Genomic DNA, 20357 nt, shown 5'->3' with positions numbered 1-20357 from the left:
ATCTTCAGGTTTTACTTCCGTCTTTCTAGTTTTCGCTCTCCACTAATTTGTGATATTTTCTACTTTCTTCCGAAGAAAATTCTTCTATAAATATAAAGGATAACATTCACGCAATGCAATGTGACTGCGTTTAAATGTTAAATAATTAAATTTTTCCTCTCTGATGAATGACTTATAAACATAATTTTTTGCATTTTGCTAATTTAATAAAATCTAGTAAGCACATATTTGCTACTCATTTCAAGTAGTTAGGCTTTCTTCTGAACCCCATCGTTTGGTCAAGATCGTGACCGAAATATACCCGCTACGTCCCGAGATTTAAGAGTTCGATATTGCTCTATTGCAGCAGCTGTGGCCGACCAACGATGGAATGGTAAGTTCAAGAGTTCAACGGTGTTGTAATGTTAAGCTTGTAGGAAGCTCAGCCTACAATATTGTAAACCGTAGTTTTAAGCACTAGAAATACTTAAGTTGTGTGTGAATGTCTGTATATGATGCTGTTTTTAGTATGTTAAATTAGTAGCATTCCTTGTACTATTTTCTATCCATGGAATTGCTTGTTGTACTCTTGTTGTTGTTGTAAGTCATGGTGTAAAATTTTGAAATACTTAATTTATGTGTGAATTTGTATATGCCGGTGTTGTAATTCTAAGCTAGTAGTAAGCTCTGCTTATAGTATTGTATGCCGTAGTGTTAAGCACTCGATATACTTAAGTTGTGTATTCATTCGTATACGATGATGCTAGATTTAGAATGTTAACTAGTGATATTTCTTGTATTATTCCCTTTCCATGGAATTGCTTGTTGTACTGGTGTTATTATTGTTGTTGTTGTTGCTGCTGTTATTGTTGTAAGTCATAGTGTAAAATTTAGAAATACTTACGGTGCGTGTGCATTTGTATATGACGGTTTTGTAATATTAAGCTAGTAGTAAGCTCAACCTATAGAAATTTAAGCCTTAGGGTTAAACTCTGGTAATACTTAAGTTGTGTGTAAATTTGTATATGTTGATGCTGGATTTAGAATGTTAACTAGTAGTATTTGCTGCAATATTTTCTTTGCATGGAATTGCTTGTTGTAGTCTTGTTGTTGTTGTTGTTGTAAGTCATAGTGTAAAATTTTGAAATACTTAAGGTATGTGTGAGTTTGTGTATGATGGTGTTGTAATCTTAAGCTAGCAGTAAGCTCGGCCTATAGTATTGCAAACCGTAGCATTAAGCACTGGAAATACTTAAGTTGTGAGTAAATTTGTATACGATGATGCTGGATTTAGAATGTTAACTAGTAGTATTTGCTGCAATATTTTCTTTACCTGGAATTGCTTATTGTAGCCTTGTTGTTGTTGTTGTTGCTGTTGTCGTTGGGAAATTACAGTGTGTTTTAACTTCATTATCACACTACTGTAAGTCATCATTCCCCGGGATATTTCCCAATTTCGATGCATCTCTTAGTAACAATATTTCATTTAATCACTTAATTATTTCATTAGTATGACAAATAGTGCCATTAGTTTTATCCCAAGCAAGACTGTATTGCGATTAACCTGCCTAAAGCATTTGATATGGTGGATCATGGGAGACTACTGGCAAAAATGAGTGCAATTGGACCTGACAAAATATTGACTGAATGGGTTGTTATATTCCTAGAAAATAGATCTCAGAGAATTGGAGTAGGCGAAGCTTTATCTGACACTGTAATAATTAAGAGGGGAATACCTCATGGCAGTATTATTTGGCCTTTATGTTTTCTTATAAATATAAATGATATGAGTAAAGAACTGGAAAGAGAGGTAAGGAATTTTACGGATCATGTTATTCTGTATAAAATAATACATTAGTTAAAAGATTGTGAGCAACTGCAACATGACCTTAATAATGTTGTGAGCAAGCAATGGTATGGTGATAAACGGGGTTAAAAGTCAGGTTGTGGGTTTCACAAATAAGAAAAGTCCTCACAGTTTTAATTACAGCGTTGATGGGGTGAAAGTTTCTTTTGGAGATCATTGTATGTATCTAGGTGTAAATATAAGGGAAGATCTTGATTTGGGGTAATCACATACATGGGATTTTGAGTAAATGGTACAGATCTCTGCACATGGTTATGTGGGTGTTTAGGGATTGTAGTAAGGATGTAAAGGAGAGGGCATATGAGACTCTGGTAAGACCCCAACCAGAGTATGGTTCCAGTGTATGGGGCCCTCACCAGGATTACTTGATTAAAAAATTGGAAAAATCCAAAGAAACACAGCTCGATTTGTTCTGGCTGTTTTCCGAAAAAAGAGTAGCGTTACAAAAATGTTGCAATGTTTGGGCTTGGAAGAACTGAGAGAAAGAAGACGAGCTGCTCGACTAAGGGGTATGTTGCGAGCTGTCAGGGGAGAGATGGCGTGCAATGACATTGGTAGACGAATACATTTGAGCAGCGTCTTTAAAAGTGGGAAAGATCACAATATGAAGATAAATTTGGAATTCAAGAGGGCAAATTGGGGCAAATATTCATTTATAGGAAGGTGAGTTAGGGACTGTAATAACTCACCAAGGGAGATGTTCAATAAATTTCCAATTTATTTGAAATCATTTAGAAAAGGGTAGGAAAACAATAGATATGGAATCTGCCACCTGGGCGACTGCTCTAAATGCAGATCGGGATTGATTAATTGATTGATTGATTGATTGATTGATTGATTGATTGATTGATTGATTGATTGATTGATTGATTGATTGATTGATTGATTGATTGATTGATTGATTGATTGATTGATTGATTGATTGATTGATTGATTGATTGATTGATTGATTGATTGATTGATTGATTGATACATTTTTGTCTTACGTGCGTGGGGCTAATGAACTTAATATTAAAATTAAAGACCTTTCAACCTAAATTCATTTTTCACGGTTCGTACAATCGCTGTTATGTCGCTCGGTGTAGTGAACAGGTAATAAGGCAGGGCAGCCACTTCTGTTGTCCTGTATACTTTTTTTGCCCATATGACATTTTCTACAGTGTTTTGTTACGTACGTGTCTGACGTCGGTAACGTACTTTTGTTCCTTTTGGCTACCACTTTGTCTTGTATGGTCATCACCTATACTTCTGCTTCATAGAAATGTAACCTACTTCCAATCCCTGACTGCTTCATGGAATGCAGTTATTATTATTATTATTATTATTATTAGTAGTAGTAGTAGTAGTAGTAGTAGTAGTAGTAGTAGTAGTAGTAGTAGTAGTAGTAGTAGTAGTAGTAGTAGTATTTTAAGAATATGCATGATTATTCCAAGCCACGATTACACGATTTTCTGAATGCAGCTTACAACGAAAGGGTCATAAGAATATAAGAAATGAAATAAATCCATGTAGATTTGAAGTTCAGTATAATGGAAAATAAAAATAATACCATTCCTCTATCCCAAATCTACCTTTTAATGAAAATATTAATTACTAACTTTTTACGGATATATGTCACAGGAGTCCTGCACGAAATATGTGTAGATGAATGAGTCAGCATTCATCGGGGTTAGGTTCATTAATATATGGAAATATGAGGTGACTCTAATTGAACCCATGGATATAAAAGAATGCTTGGTAGGTCCTGCTCGCTATGTACAGTGTGCATGCCATCATTTATCTAATATTGTCTAGTCAGTATCTATTGCGAAATTAAACCACTAGCAAAGGGGAAGAAAGAAAACATTTTTAAAAGATTAATGCCACGTCGGTGAATTTCACCATTGCACCAACAATTAGTAACTGAATTTTGATACGAAAGCAGACAGGATTTCACTTATATATACCATTATCTGTGGATCATTTGAAAATTTGTGTGACTTCACTAAGCTTCAAAAGTTGTATCGTTGTCCTTTTCCATCATAAAGAATCCCCTAAGATCAATTATGAATTAATCTCAACCTTTGTGATCAAATCCCCAAAACAGGTCATAAATAATAGCGTATTCAATTAGATATGAGTTTCAGCACAGAATTTATCAAGACAAGGACGTCTTTCCTTGGTTTTGTCCTGTTAGTACTCTCTGATCAAAGCGTTTTAATATTTTCAGACTACACACTTTCCCAAATCTGCTTTTCACAGTTTGTAATACACTTCCTGTACCATGTGCTGAATAATCATGGGACCAACAATTTAGTGTATTACACAGTTAGTCATCATCACATCTCTTCGAGATTTTCTTTCTAGAGGAGAAACAAAAGAACGTCTATGGCTGAAATGCTATTTTTATATCCTCTTATGTACATAACAATTGATCTTTGAAACCACAGGTTTCACCACCACCAACGGCAGATGACACGTTGTTTCGTACTCACATGCCACCAAACAAATCTACAAAGATTTTTTCTGTTTAGAAAGAAAATTTATTTCTGACTGGATTTTGATTTTAGGTCATACTGGGGATGTACTTACAAAATTTGGTTGATGAGAGACCTTCCGTTAAAAAAAATATAATGTACAGTATACTGTACATTTGGTATCAAGTGTTGCTGAATCCTAAACTTTTACCTTGGGATGGCAACCTTCTTAGGACAGGATTTGGAGGTATACAATGTTTATACTGTACTAAATGGTAAGCTATACATTCTTATAGAACTGAAATTATCTATTTTTGAGATATTTTCATTGTTTACAGATAATTGTTTACAAATATTTATATTTTGTTCACATGTTACCGACAAGGAAATGCTTCATAACAATTCACATTCATTTCATTGCTTATGAAATGCTGCAAAGCAGTTCCTGTTCCTATTTATACAAAGATGTACTCCCCTTCTTGTGCAGATAATGTGTGATCGCTGGGTGCAATTAATCTTCTTGCATCGAGTAGGTTCTTTATTGCCATCATGCTCTGGTAAGTGATCAACACTATCCGTCCGCACTTCCCTCTGTGGTCTCGTCTCAGTTGTTTGTTTTTTATTATTTGAAGGTGATCATACAGGGCTTGTAGGTAGCCTTCCTCTTTTGATACCCTTGAATTGGTTATCAACTTTCACAAACGCTTCAGTTACCCTAAGCCTGAAATCTAACAAATCCATTATCTCCTTCTGTGCCAACCCAGCATTTCTAGCATTTGGCTGTACTCCATCACTCAGAGAAAACAAATATTTTAGTACTTCAGAAAGACGTGACATACAAGCCAATTAAACCTGAGGAAAGTAATTAAAGTTTTGTTTGGTTTGCACATTGTTATGGGAGCAGAATATCAGGCCTCTGTGTCAGGAAAATATCTTCAACAGAAAGTTCAGCATCTCCAGAAGTAGTATATCCATTGCCACTTGCCTCGGTTGGGCTGCTTACAGATATCATCTCAACATCAGCTCCTGAAACATATAGCAAAATAAAGCTATATTTTAATAATTATTAGCTAAAAATTTGGGCAACTCAGTTTGCCATAAGAGTACTGGAGTTTCATAATGTGTAATAATATTGAATGTGATAACGTACCAATGCGCTGTATTTGTGGTTGCTTTGTGGTTCATCCTCATCATCACTGGCTAGTTCCTCCACATCAGACACATCTCCATTCTCCAACAACTTCAAAATCATATCAACGTCGCTTGGGTTCATTTTCATCCTTGATGTGCCTGAATTTCAACAAAAATATATTTTAGGGAACTCGGAGAACAAAAACAAAGTTTCTTTTTACATTTCTAAGAGACAATCTAGAGTATACAACACTTAATCTTCTTCTATATTACTAGAAACTACCAGGTATATAAATAAAACTTTGTGAAAGATAATGAACTCAGTCACACTATTTGCAACACTTGGGACGCCATGTACAGTATACTGTACATGCTAATATACATGGATGTTATGAGGCAAGGGATATGAAAGACTAACTATAATTAGTATGCATATTCTATTCAAACCTTTATTTTTAACCCCCAAACAGAACTTTACGCTAAACAGAATAAAATGTTAAAAATAAAGAATAAAATTAACCCACTTACCTCCACTAACAGCATGCTTGTCTGCCATGTTTGTTGTTTATCTTCATAATTCACTAATGTGTTGGTAGATGTCACTTCAACCAATTGAGAAACAAAGATAAAGCATAGAAGTCTCTAGCAAGATAGAGAACTCCTCTATTCACTAATAATTCTTGGTGCTATAAGCTAATGAATTTGATGTACAGTATACTGTACACCTGGACTGAAAGGGTTAATATATTGTCCAATCAGCTCTCTATCCTTTCCTTACATACTATCAAATTGTTTCCCTTTCACATCCGTTTTCAATAGTATTCACTAGTCAAATCATCACGGGTGGATTTATCATCATCATCTTGTTTTAAGAATGTACATATTCATTCTAAGCTACGAACATATATGATTTTCTTAGTTTCTGGATGCATCTTACAACGAAACCTGATAATCATAAACATATATGTATTTGAAGTTCAATGCAGTAGATAAGGTGGAAATCCAATTTCCCTAACCCTAATCCACTTTAGGAAGGATCAGTTAATGAAATTCCTTTACGGACATATTCCACAGGATTAATGAACGTAATATATGTAGATTCAGCTACGTGTGGCTTGACCCTGTTTTACGGCCGGATGGCCTACCTGAACCAGCCTTATGTGGAGGGATGTAATTAGTATTACGTGTTAATGTGGTGGTTGGTAGTGTGGTGTGTTATCTGAATGTGCAGAGGAGAGTGTTGGGACAAACATCAAAGCCCAGTCCGCGTGATTGAATTCCTCGATCCGGCCTGGAAATGAACCCAGGGCTCTCTGAACCGAGGGCTTAAATGCTGATCACGCTAGGTAACGACCAGAGACTTATTTTTGAAGATAACATTTTCATAAAAAGAGCAAAAAATATAGTCATAGGCAAAAAGAAGTACCTTTAACAGGAGTATGTTAGCCCCTGAAAACAGTGCTGTTATAATTGAAGACACACTTCAGCACATTCAAGGATACATGCAGCAAAACATCATCTTATATTTATAACTTCACAATATAAGGAATGTTGTATTTGATCGCATTCAACATTTAAATAGCCTATATTCAAAAGTCAGACTCTGCCTCTTTGAAAGCATAATTTCATCATAAACAGAAAATGGCCGCTCAACAACAACCGAAACCTGCGGTGAAAATTTGGCTTTTATCCTGAACTCTAAATCAGCACACTTCATATTTTTTAAATTTCTGGATTATTTGATAAACGTCGCTCATTTTCTCGTTAGGAAATCCATCCAGAATGCTGTTAACCTCTTCTACCACACTCCACTGGATCTCCTTGGACAGTTTCGACTGATGATGCCACCCAGCAGTAACTTGAAAGAGTGAAGTCCATACTGTTCAGTTTTCACATTTAGATTCCTCAATAAAGACTTCACTTTTACTACAGCTGCGGATAATTTATCATCTAAGAACATCAACAACTTTTTAATCTTGTTAAAATTATCACGTAGAAAAGCATCATATGAAATCCATGTACCCCACTAGTTATAAAGGGAAACTGGGGCAATGCCAAGCGTGTAATCTCTCTGAGCCTTAATGAGCATTTTCTTGAGTTCGGAGATGAAGAGCTTTACTGTCTGGTTTACTCTGACAGTTTCGCATACCCTATGTGAAGCTTGCTAGTTGCTTTACGTCGCGCCGACACAGATAGGTCTTATGGCGACGATGGGACAGGGAAGGCCTGGGAGTGGGAAGGAAGCGGCCGTGGCCTTAATAAAGGTACAGCCCCAGCATTTGCCTGATGTGAAAATGGGAAACCATGGACAACCATTTTCATGGCTGCCGACAGTGGGGTTCGAACCTACTATCTCCCGAATACTGGATACTGGCCGCACTTAGGATGTGAAGCTTGAGCCACACAGGTTACGTGATGAAGATTGGCATATAGACGTCTCCAGTGCCCAAATACCGAGACCATGTGCGTGCCTAGTCAGTAACAACTCGCCATATTTTCTTGCACGTTATTCCAGAGACCAGAGCTTGCAGCACCAGTCATTGAAACTCTGCATGATAGCTGTAGAGTTGACTGTCTGCAAATAATATTGGCATTGACGGCTCTCCTGATACGAACATTACAAGACTATTCAGGACAGCTCTCAAGACAAAATCGGATATTTCATAGAAAATAAAAGCAAACGGTATGATTTCCCGTCACGTTAATATTGTATATATTGGCTGCAAATAATACCTTCACAAAGTGCTTTGATCCAGGACAGATCTTTCTGTATACGTTTCAAAGAATTTTTTTATTGAAAGCATTTTTTAATTTCTGAACGGGAAAGCAGCATTGCACAAATGAAATGGAATGGTGCATGACTTTAACGCCAGGAGTGTCGGAGGACTTGTTTGGTTCACCAGGTACAGGTTTTATATTGGACTCCCGTAGGCGACCCGCGTATCTTGATGAAGACGATACATACACCCAGCTCTCGTGCCAGCGGAATAAAAGAAATATGGTTAAAATTCCCGACCCTGCCGGGAATCTAACCCGGGACTTCTTTGACTAAAGGCCACCACGCTAACCATTTACCTACGGAGCCGGACAGCATTGTACAAAGGCAGCTGTAAGGTTGGGGAAGAAAGCATCCTGGCTTTTGTGGTTCTCTTCTACCTTCTGCAAAGGTGTCTGTATGAAGGACTGTGTCAACGATTTCCCACGACGTTGTTTTGATTCCTATAAATTGAAGGTGTTGATTTATTCTTTCTTTTACATTTTTTCCATCTACCTTAGGATTGACGCCCCACAAGGAACAGTGGATAATATTACCATCACTTCTTCTTCTTCTCTATCTGTTTACACTCCAGAACCGGTTTTTCCCACGAACGCAGCGAGGGACCCCACCTCTACCGCCTCAAGGGCAGTGTCCTCGAGCTTCATACTCCGGGTCGGGGATACAACTGGCGAGGATGACCAGTGCCTTGCCCAGGTGGCCTCTACTCCTATGCTGAACAGGGGCCTTTCGAAGGGGATGGGAAGATTGGAAGGGATATACAAGGAAGAGGGAAGGAAACGGCCGTGGCCTTAAGTTAAGTACCATCCCGGCATTTGCCTGGAGAAGAAGTGGGAAACCACGGAAAACCACTTCCAGGATGGCTGAGGTGGGAATCGAACCCACCCCTACTCAGTTGACCTCCCGAGGCTGAGTGGACCCCGTTACAGGCCTCACACCACCTTCCCAATTTCGTGGAAGAGCCTGAAATCGAACCCGGGCCTCCAGGGTGGCAGCTAATCGCACTAACCACTACACCATAGAGGCGGATATTTTAACATCACTTTCGATTAAATCATCCTTGAAATAGCTTAGTGCATTCCATAGTTGGCCAGTGTTTGGAGATGCCTTTGTCATTTTATTTGACACATGCTGTGAAAGCACAAAGGTTAAACTGTTCATAAATTAGTTCACAGGAAGGTCTAAATCTAATAAAGAATTTCAGCAAATTATACTGAGTCTTTTCCGTATTACGATATATCATTGATGCAACTTGTACTACAAATCCCAATGGACTGGCCCAACTGTGATTACGAACAATATTTCCGCACGGCCTACTACAGCGTTGGTGACAAGTTAATGCGCATAAGCGAAAGCTTATAAGTAACTGTTCTTGTTGGCACAAGTCGCTAATTTTTCGTTCGTTAGGTTTAAATAATCGCCAGCCAAAAAAAAAAAAATAATAAAAAAAAAAAAAACAGAATCAATCCAGCCTCCAGGATGGATATTTAACACACATAATATTTTTCACCACCTTTCTATCGTTCATACGAACCTATATCAAACGTTTTTTATCACCGCATTATTAACATATACATTGTTGACATGGCACTTTACAGTACTTCTACAGTTTAACACTAACAATTTTTTGTCATCCTTACTGGACTTCATGCTTCATATACTGTCATCACCGCTTCCGAGTCCATTTGCTGGTCATGCTTATTATGTCGTCCGCCTTCCCTTCCCAGTTAACATTTGGTATGTTCAGATCAACCATTACAGTAACGTTACTTTCTGTGTCGTTCCCCACGTAGCTGATTATTTTATCAAATAATTCCACATCAGCGGAATCTATCAGATCACTTAAATCTATTCCTTTCTTTACATTACTTCTAAAGTTTAACACTAACAATTTTTGTCATCTTTACCGGAAATGGAAAGAAATAGACTTACGAATGGTTGCGGGAGTAAGAAGAGATTGAAGAAGCTTACTAGAAAATTGAATTTAGCGAAAAGGCAGCTAAGGATAACATGATGGCAAACATAATTGGTAGCCATACTAATTTTAAGGAGCATTCGAGGTAAATGCAACGATACTTTGAAGCAGAAACAGGTTCCAGTGAGGGCATTCCAGGAATCATTAATGAAGAAGAGGATTGTATATGTGAGGACTTACAGAAGGCAGAAGCACCGGTATTCAGTCAGTAGTATGTGCATTTAGTTGGATATAAGTATATAATGCTCAAATAGATGAGGCGCCCAATACTGATGAATTACTGGAATTTTCCTATGATAATTAAGATATTTAAATTGAAAGCTAGAAGGGCAGCCGGGATTGATAAGATTTCTGGGGCTATATTAAAGGCCACGGGTTGGAATATAGCGCCATGTCTGAAATACTTCTTTGACTACTGTTCGCGTGAAGGAGCGATACCAAATGAGTAATTCGAGCCAAACACCCGCCCAACTCGTGGATAAGTTATGCAGTTAAGAAATTTACCTCCGCGCGGGACAAGGCAAAAAGAAATCACATCAAAACCAGAAAACCTCAAGACTTTGAAACCTTTCGCATCTTGCGTAATAAAACCAAACTCGCGATCCGAGATGCCAAAGTAAAACACATGCATTCTTTGTTCAGTAAGAGTTCAACTCCGTCTGCTCTCTAGGGAACTATAAAATCACTACGTATAGCTAAGAAAAATTCGCAACTTACTTCCTCATTCATATCATCAGAATTGCAAAACTATTGTTTCCTAAACATTTCACCAGTGAACAATTCTCACAGAATATCCGATATTATTCATAGTTACATGAACACAAATGAACCTCAACATGATCTCTTACACTTTTCGTACATTTACCCAGAGGATGTAGTCAACGAGCATGAATACCAAGGCTGTTGGACCAGGTGGTATCTTATATTCCTGCCTAATTAACTTTTTGGATATAATCACTGCGGTTATAGCTCACCTGTATAATTTCAGTTTACAATCAGCAGTCTTTCCAGCTGTATGAAAAATGGCCAATATCCAACCTGTTCCTAAACCTCCTTCTCCTCAAAAATTTGATGGTTCAAGGCCAATCAGTATTTTGTCAATATGAGGTAAAAGATTAGAAAGGTTTGTTTACCAACAACTCACTTCGTATTTAAATACTAATTCTATTCCTAACACGTTTCAGTCTGGTTTTCGAACGGGCTATAAAACTATGACGGCACTTCTCAAACTCACCGATGATATCAAGTTTGCAATGGACGGACAGGAACTACACTTCTGGTACTATTCGATTTAAGCAAGGCATTTGATAAGAGTTCATCATGACCTTCTTCTGACTAAATTACTTACAATGGGCTTATCTCTATCAGCTCTCCCTTGGTTTGAAGCGTTCTTGAATGCGTGTTGTTTTTGACAAACAAAATTTCTGTAAATTGTCTAGTGTGTATTCTGGGCTCCCTTTTGTTTTCGCTGTATATAAATGATCTTCCTGGAGATTTACGGCACACGAGACATCATATGTATGCCAATGATTTACAGATCTATTACCATCTTCCTGTTGTAGAATGTATTAGTAAAATAAATCTAGATATAGAAAGACTACATCAATATACACTAAGTAATAATTTACTATTAAATGAAAACAAATCCTTAGTTATTTGTCTAGGATATCGAAGAAATTTATCAAATCTTTTCAACAGGGACATTCTTCCAATAATTGCAAACGGTGTTGTAGTCAAGTATCAGGAATGTGTTAAGAATTTAGGTATTCTAATGGATAACACTCTGTCCTGGACCTTACATGCCAAGAATTTGGTCAAGTTAGTGACTGACATATTGTATCAGTTTCGACGAAACTTGCCGTATCTTCCTTTTTCGGTGAGAAAGATGTAGATCCAATCTATAGTATTTTATATTTTAGATTACGGCGCAGTAATGTACAGCGGTATATCAGAAGAATATAATAGCAAACTCCAGCGTATTCAGAATGCCTGTGTGCGATTCGTCTTCAATATTCGTAAAGACTGTCACTTAACATCTTACTACAAAGCCGCAGAGTGGTTGAAACTCAGGTATAGAAGATCATACTCAGCTGCTTGTTTACTCCTATGAATTTTAAAATCTAATGCTCCTCATATTTGACCAAGTCATTTGTTCAGATGAGTCAAGTGCATGATCTGGACAATAGGTTTACAGCTAACACCCTTCAGGTTCCACAGCATCGTACGGTAAAGTGCAGTAGGTCGTTCATTATCACTGCCTCTCAATTATACAACGATCTCAAATTACATGCAATACAGGAAAGTAGTGTCGAAACTCAGAAAAAGTTCTTAAATACCGCTAGCTTTCCACTTATTAAGCCATGTAAGTGAATTTCCACCAAATTAATTAAATAGTACAAAATATCGTAATCTTTTAGATATATTTAAGATGCTCAGTTTTGTTCCTAATTCATCTTCGGCATTAAAATTCTTAGGTTTCTCTTATGTCTTCTCTTCCTTGCTAGTATAGTCTATCTTTATGAAATGGTAAAAGTATTATTGTAATCTCTTAGATGTTTAGTTTTTAATCTTATTCTTATATCCTCAGTTGGAAAATATATCTTACGCTTTCTTCGTATTCTTTTTATTCTATTGTGTATATTAGTTGATACATTTAAGTTAAAGTGCAGTTAGTTACAGCCAAAGGGACCTATGGTCCCACTTGTAATTAACTTTAAATAAATATATTTCTATTTCTATTATATTCTAAATCAGATAAAGAACTTCCGTCATTTCTACACACCGGTACGATTGATAGACTAATTTCTTGACTTGAGAAGGGGAGAGGGAAGCGATGGTACGTTTGAGTTGATAGAGGTATTGGTCTGGTTAATTTCGGTAAAGAATAATGCTTATAGATGGCTCCGAAGGATTGAAGATGTGAAGATATTTTTAAATATGCTGCGTGGTTTACCATACATAACATTGATTTCGGTTAGTTTAGTGACGAATGCTTGTCATTTTCATCTCGGTCTCAATTAATTCTTAAGTATGTTATTGCACTTATCTCTGAAAGTTGCCTAAACTCGCTCAGCCTCCACCCCCTCCCAAACACGCAAATATTTAGACCACAATCTTTGCCCTGTCCTCCCTATTATTTTTACAGTTCTGTGACCATCTATTCAAGGATTCGTTGAGCGGGCTCCTCCATTGATTGAATCATTAACTTCAAAGTGGCCAAACGACATGAGACCACTTCAAGAATCACAAAGCCAGAAATATTGAAAGTAAGAGTGTGGATTTTAAAGAACGCATTACGTAAGATCACACAATTTCATGCCGTTCTCTCACTCGAGAGCATGTCAGTGTGGTTAAAGAGGAATTCTGTCCAGGTACGGAAAGCAGATTTCAAGTAGGGACAATTTACGATGAAAATATTTGAAGAGAATACCTGAAGTGGAAAATCTTCCAGGTAGCCCACTACAGGAATACGAAGTCTGACTATATTATTTTTATATTGTATGATTTCCAATTACTATGGAACCCTTGAGAATTCATAAAATAAAAGGAACACGATGTCTTTCACCTGCGCTGAAACTACAGTTCCCTTCATAGGCTAGTTAATTACGACAGGAAATCTTGCAATGCGTATATTCTTCAACTTGATACGTTGAAATATGTTACTGTATATCCTTCATGTACATGGTGTGGTAGAGGTTATTATGAAACTGCTTGCACCGTTTGTTGTGTGCCTTACAACCTTTGTAGTTAAAATCTTATTCAGATAGTAACATTCAGAGTAAATAACAATAACAAACATAATAATTTCATACTTCTGACATTGGTAACAGCGTCGGGTGCACTACACAAGAGAATGCCATTTGCAAGTCATACTTTTCACAGAGGTCAAATCGTCCGGAAATCATACAATGGAAACTTTAATTTACAGTTGATCACGAACTAGCTACGCAAGCGAACGTGTCACTGTGAGTGATAAGTGTATTGCGCTGTAGGTGACTCGATATAGCAATATCGTGAAACGATCGGCCGATGGAATGATAGATGTAACAAGCGAGTTGCCAGAATCCGTGAAGTACAGGGGACGTTCAGAAGAAGAAGCCAGTAAAACAGGCAAATGGTCAGCGTTCATGCACTACGTCAGTAAAACGGAAATTAGCCTTCTCCAACTTGAAATGCAGAAGTCCTATCTGCCAGTATTCAAATATTGTGCGTTGTTCTTGGCTATCCTGGAAGATAGTCCATATCTAATTTGAGGAACTAGTGGAATAAGAAGAGAAATAACAACAACTACAATTCTCTAGAACAGAGTTACTCAGCTGAGACTCAGTTGGGACCAGACCAGTGCCGCCGGGCTCGCTTGACGTAAATGTAGGCAGTGCACGTACCATGCGTACGTTCCAGTAAAGCGAAAGAGCGAACACGGTCAGCACAGGACAAGGGCGGTAACGTTCGATTGTAACTACGAAGCTCACAATTAAACAATTCTTTTTTTTTTTTTTTTTTGCTATTTGCTTTACGTCGCACCGACACAGAGAGGTCTTATGGCGACGATGGCATAGGAAAGGCCTAGGAAGTGGAAGGAAGAGGCCGTGGACTTAATTAAGGTACAGCCCCGGCATTTGCCTGGTGTGAAAATGGGAAGCCACGGAAAACCATCTTCAGGGCTGTCGACAGTGGGGCTCGAACCCACTTTCTCCCGATTACTGGATCCTGGCTGTACTTAAGCGACTGCAACTATCGAGCTCGGTAAACGAAATGTTGACCGGAGTATAGTATATGAAATAAAGACACTATAACCGCAAGAAAAACCGACCTTTTAAGAATATTCCATTTTGATTTATACTACGCTCGATATTAATAGACATGTTTTTATTTTGCAATATTTTCACGTTCGAAGGAAGCTGACACATTATAAGTTTCTGGTTATAATGTAAAAATACAAGGGGTTGAAGCGTGCAAGCTACGATATACAATTTCTTGCATGTGAATGACAGGAAATGATAAAATTACCACTAAGAAGAGTTAAATTCCTGTCATTCATCCAGTAGTACCTAATACAATTACTTACTTCAACAATTAAATGCTCGATTCTGGCAGTGTTTTAATGCTATGTGGCTTTCCCTGTTCATTGAATTTCTGAAATGAAATGGCGTATGGCTTTCAGAGCCGCGACTGTCGGAGGACATGTATGGCTCGCCAGGTGGAGGGCTTTAGATTTGACTCCCTTAGGCGACCTGCGCGTTGTGATGAGGATGAAATGATGAAGAAGATGACACATACAGCCAGCCCCCGTACCAGAAAAATTAACCAATGATGGTCAAAATTCCTGACCCTGCCGGTAATTGAACCCGGGACCACTGTGACCAAATGCCAGCGCGCTAACCATTTAGTGATGGAGCCGGACGAATTTCTGAAAATAGTATTTAAAACTTTCCATTAGACGTCCATTGATAAAAGCTAGCCTCTAAATAGCGAGTGAGTTTCATTACTATTGCAGACGCAGATATTTACCATCAAAGTACCAACAACACCTAAAATGCATTAACAAGTAGATATACAGTATGCCTTTAATTAAATAATCTAACTAATGTTATTGCCAGTAAGCATGGTTGGATTGGTAATGGGTTTGTCAGATCATTTAAAGTCAAGCAACAAACTACAACATATCTGACTAACTCGTGATTCTATTAGAAGTATTTGTAAAGCATAGCTTTCATAAAATATAATAGAGAAAATACCAGTTCATCACAAAAATATTTTGAGGTACCGATAAACTATCCGGTCAATGTCGTAAACAGAACGGAAGGAAATCGTGCAATGTAGGGCCTATGTTGTATCGAAAATGACCCGATTTTCTGCCCACTTGAAATAATATATAAACACTATTCAGATAATTTTTCCTTCTTCTTCTTCTTCTTCTGCTTTATCGATTTACCCTCCAGAGTGAGTTTTCCCTCGGACTCAGTGAGGGATCCCACCTCTACTGCCTCAAGGGCAGTGTCCTGGATCTTACGACTCTGGTTCGGGAGATACAACTGGGGAGGATTACTAGTACATCGTCTAGGCGGCCTCACTTGCTATGCTGAACAGAGGCCTTGCGGGGGGCTGGGAATATTGGTAGGGATATACAAGGAAGAGGGAAGCAAACGGCCGTGGCCTTAAGTTAGGTACCATCGCGGCATTTGCCTGGAGTTGAAGTGGAAAACCACGGAAAACTACTTCGAGGATGGCTGAGGTGTGAATCGAACCCACCTCTACTCAGATGACCTCCCGAGGATGAATGGACCCCGTTCCAGCCTTCGTACCACTTTTCAAATTTCGTGGCAGAGACGGCAATCGAACCCGGGCCTCCGGGGGTGGCAGCTAATAACACTAGTCACTACACCGTAGATGCGGACCTTAATTTTTAATATGCAAATGAATTCATTGACCTTAACAACCTGCGATGAAACCGCAATGTTGATGTCGCTGAAGTGCATTCACTGATCGCTCTTCCGCCCACTTATATGCTGTGTGCCCAGTAACCCAAACAACTAGTACCGAATGTAAGGTTTTAAATATAGAAAGCTTACACAATAAATTAGGAAAATAATACAGGTCGTATCTTAGAGTTCCAGCAAGCGAGGATTTGACGAGGTGGAGGTCCTAGAAAGATGAGGTCTTCAAGTTCCATTTAAGTAAAAAGCAGACGAGAATATACACGGAGAAAATACGCGGAAAAACATTGATGATGAAGGTGAGATTGAACTTCAAATTGAGTTCGTTGTGATGTAATACATGTCAGGGTTTCGGTGGCCACCTCCACCTCCGACTCCCGGGAGAGGCATCCACCCCATTGACCTCTGTCAAGGTCATGTTTGTAAACAAAGCCACGTGCTTTTTGACAGCCACGTGCTTTTTTGACAGCTGCCATGCTGACAGCCACGTGCTTTTTGACAGCAGCCATTTTTATTGTAAATAATGCCACGTGCTTTTTGACAGCCACGTCCATTTTTGACAGCTGTCAAGCTGACAGCCACGTGCTTTTTGACAGCGGGCATTTTTATCAACAAAGCATCGTGCTGCCTTCTTTACGGTACTAAACGTCATCGCGGCGGTGGGTAATTTAAAATCCACGTGCTTTTTGACAGCTGTCATCCGCCATCTTGCAACGCTAACCTTAGTGCTGCCCTCTTTACGGCATTATGGCGGGCAATTTCCACTACTCTTTTGTCAGTTGCCATATTTAAACAACAAAGCATCGTGCTGCCATCCTTACGGTACTAAATTTGAAATGTGGTGGCGGTAATTTCGACGTGCTTTTTGACAGCCACCATCTTTAATCAACAGAGCATCATGCTGCCATCTATATGGCACTACCTTTGACATGTGGTGGTGGGCAATTACCACATGCTTTCTTGACAGCTGCCATCCTTAAACAACAAAGCATTTGCTGCCATTCGTACGGTACTACACTTGAAATGAGGTGGTGGGCAATATAAAAAAACTCCGTCAGCCACCATCTTTAATCAGCAAAACATCGTGCTGCCATATTTACGGCACTACCTTTGCAATGTGGTGGCGGGCAATAGAAAAAATTCCGTCAGCCACCATCTTTAAACAACAAAGCATCGTGCTGCCATCTTTACGGCACTACCTCTGAAATGTGGTAGCCGCAATTTCTACGTGCTTTTTGACAGCGGTCATTTTTAATCAACACAGCATCGTGCTGCCCGCTTTAGACACGAAACCTTATCATTATGCACGTGGTGGAGGGCAATTCGAAATTCCACGTGCTATTCAAAGCCACAGGCTTTTTGACAGGTGTCAGCGGCCATATTTAATCAACAGAGTATCATGCTGCCATCTTTAGTTACCACATTCGAAATGTGGTAACAGACAATTTCCAAGTGCTTTCTTGACAGCGGCAATCTTTAATCAACAAAGCATCGTGCTGCCATCTTTACGGCACTAACTTTGAAATGTGGTGGCGGCAATTTGAAATTCTATGTGCTTTTCTGACAAGCCTCCACGTTTAATCAACAGAGCACAGTGCTGATATCTTTACGGAACAAATCCACATACCTTTCATATGTGGTAGCGGGTAATTTGAAAAATTCTACGTGCTTTTTTGACAGCTGTCAGTGGCCATCTTTGAACAATGGTGGCTATACATAGGCTGTTAAGGCCTCTTGCTCCTCATCCTCCTCCACCTACTGCTCCTCCTCTCTCAAACATAGCTTTATCGAACATGCATCGCGAAGGCAAGAGTGTGCACGTGTTGCAGCGATAGCATCATTGTGCAAGTTTAGACTTGCAGATCACAAAAGAAGGGACTGAAACATAACACGTCTAGAATCAAACACTGTACTCGATGTCGATAACTTCAACATGCGCTCAGAATATTGTTTGATGTGTTCAGGTCACTAAATAAGTGATTAAAGCATAACAAGACTAGAATCGATCACTGTACTCGATGTCGTTACTTAACAACATGTGTTTAGAACATGTCAGGGGATACCTTTGTTCAAAGAAGATCAGATCACAAAAGAAGTGATTGAAGCATACGAAGACTAGAAGAGTAGAATCGAACACTGTGCTCGATGTCGTTAACTTCAACATGTGATCAGAACATTGTTTGATGTGTTCAGATCACTAAATAAGTCATTAAAACTCAACAAGACTAGAATAGAACACGATACACATACAACATGTGTTCAGAACATGTCAGAGGATACCTTTGTTCTAAGAGAAAAAATAATAAGACTAGAATTCTGAACAGCTTGCACAGGATAGCGGCTATACATAGACCGTTATAACCTCCTTCTCCTCCTCCTGCTTTGTCAAGGCATAGCTTTATGTCCCTATGGTACATACATTCCTATAACAACGCGATCTTATGCATGAGGCAGTGCACATATCGCGTAGCGAACTCGCTCAGTAAATGATAATATGAATATAGCAAAAGTACAACTTCAATGATTAGTCTAGTGTGAAAATAAAGAACTACGGAAACACACTGTGCACATATCGCGTAGCTAACTCGCTTAGTAAACGATCATTTACAAAATATGTATACAGCAAAAGTACAACTTCAATGATTTGCCTAGTGGCAAAATAAAAAACTACGGAAACACACTGTAACACGTATCGCGTAGCTAACTCGCTCAGCAAGCGATCATTTATGAAATATGTATACAGCAAAAGTACAACTTCAATGATTTGCCTAGTGCGAAAAATAGAAACTACGGAAACACACAGTGCACATATCGAGTAGCTAAATCGCTCAGTAAACGATCATTTAAAAATATGTATACAGCAAAAGAACATCTTCAATGATTTGCCGAGTGCGAATATCAGAAACTTTGGAAACACATTGCGCACGTATCGCGTTGCTATCTCGGTCAGTAAACGACGATTTACGAAATATGTATACGGCAAAAGTACAACTTCAACGATTTGCTTAGCGCGAAAATCAGCAACTACGGAAACACACTGTGCACATATCGCGTAGCTAAATCAATCAGTAAACGAACATTTACAAAATATGTATACAGCAAAGGTGCAACTTCAATTATTTGCCTAGTGCGAAAATCAGTAACTACGGAAACACGTTGCGCACGTATCGCGTAGCTATCTCGCTCAGTAAACGATAATATGTATACAGCAAAGTAAAACTTCAATGATTTGCGTAGTGCGAAAATCAGAAACTACGAAAACATACTGTGCACCTACCGCGTAGCTAAATCTCTCAGTAAACGATAATATGAATACAGCAAAAGTACAACTTCAATGATTTGCATAGTACGGATATCAAAGACTACGGAATCACACACTGCACATATCGCGTAGCTAACTCGTACAGTAAACGATCATTTACAAAATATGTATACAGCAAATGTACAACTTCAATGATTTGCCTAGTACGAATATCAGAAACTACGGAAACACATTGCGTACATATCGCGTAGCTACCTCGCCCAGTAAACAATAATTTCACACGGACAAGAATGTTGCGAGATACCACTTACACACAGATATATGAATTACCTAAGATACACACATCTAAAAGAACGGAGCAGGAAAAAGAATAAATCATAATTTTTTTGTATGCATGTAGTCTCCTCCAAGCTATAAGACCAAATGGGAACACTACTGTTAGTTTCTGCTACTGCTTGCGAAAACTTGAACGGA

The 20357-nt window shown here is 38.5% G+C and overlaps 1 protein-coding gene across 1 annotated transcript in view; it reads right to left on the bottom strand.

Annotated features, from left to right (window-relative positions):
- The window catches only part of LOC136863572 (discoidin domain-containing receptor 2), a 954446-nt gene that overhangs the window by 810218 nt on the left and 123871 nt on the right, over positions 1-20357 (bottom strand). The window lies entirely within an intron of this gene.

The sequence above is a fragment of the Anabrus simplex genome, chromosome 2 (genome assembly GCF_040414725.1).
Source record: "Anabrus simplex isolate iqAnaSimp1 chromosome 2, ASM4041472v1, whole genome shotgun sequence".
Taxonomy (NCBI): domain Eukaryota; kingdom Metazoa; phylum Arthropoda; class Insecta; order Orthoptera; family Tettigoniidae; genus Anabrus; species Anabrus simplex.
The sequence above is the reverse complement of the archived record's forward strand: the minus strand, read 5'-3'. Positions and strand labels throughout refer to the sequence as shown.